Here is a 368-nt window from a genome sequence, read left to right on the forward strand (position 1 = left end):
GGGCTGGGGGCCGGGAGGGGGCGGGCGATCAGCGGGAGGCGCGGCCGGGCGGGGGGGCGCGATGCCGGCGGCGGAGGCGAGGGCGTAGGGTTTGGATTCGGTGTGGTTTAGGCGTGGGGAGAGAGAGAGAGGGGGGTTGGGAAGGAAGGAAGGGGGCGTGTGGGGGGAGGGCTGTTGCCTATGTGGGCGGCGACCCCGTGGTGGGCCGTGCTGCTGGGGTTTTATGGCCTCGTTCCGATGCGCCGCGCGGTGGTGCCTGCGGTGCCGTGCCATCATTTACCGAATAGAAAAGTTGTATCTAGGGCATATCTTAATGTGACATATGTCATATCTAACCTGATATCCACTATACTTGTGGTTTTATTTTT

The 368-nt window shown here is 62.2% G+C and overlaps 1 protein-coding gene across 1 annotated transcript in view; it reads right to left on the reverse strand.

Moving 5' to 3' along the window:
- The window catches only part of LOC123043844 (ubiquitin carboxyl-terminal hydrolase 24), a 5,460-nt gene extending 5,325 nt beyond the window's left edge, over positions 1-135 (reverse strand). The window contains exon 1 of the mRNA XM_044466436.1: positions 1-135. The gene's annotated coding sequence lies outside the window, so the exon portion shown is untranslated.
- Positions 136-368: the final 233 nt, after the last annotated feature.

This window comes from Triticum aestivum, chromosome 2B (assembly GCF_018294505.1).
Source record: "Triticum aestivum cultivar Chinese Spring chromosome 2B, IWGSC CS RefSeq v2.1, whole genome shotgun sequence".
Lineage (NCBI taxonomy): Eukaryota > Viridiplantae > Streptophyta > Magnoliopsida > Poales > Poaceae > Triticum > Triticum aestivum.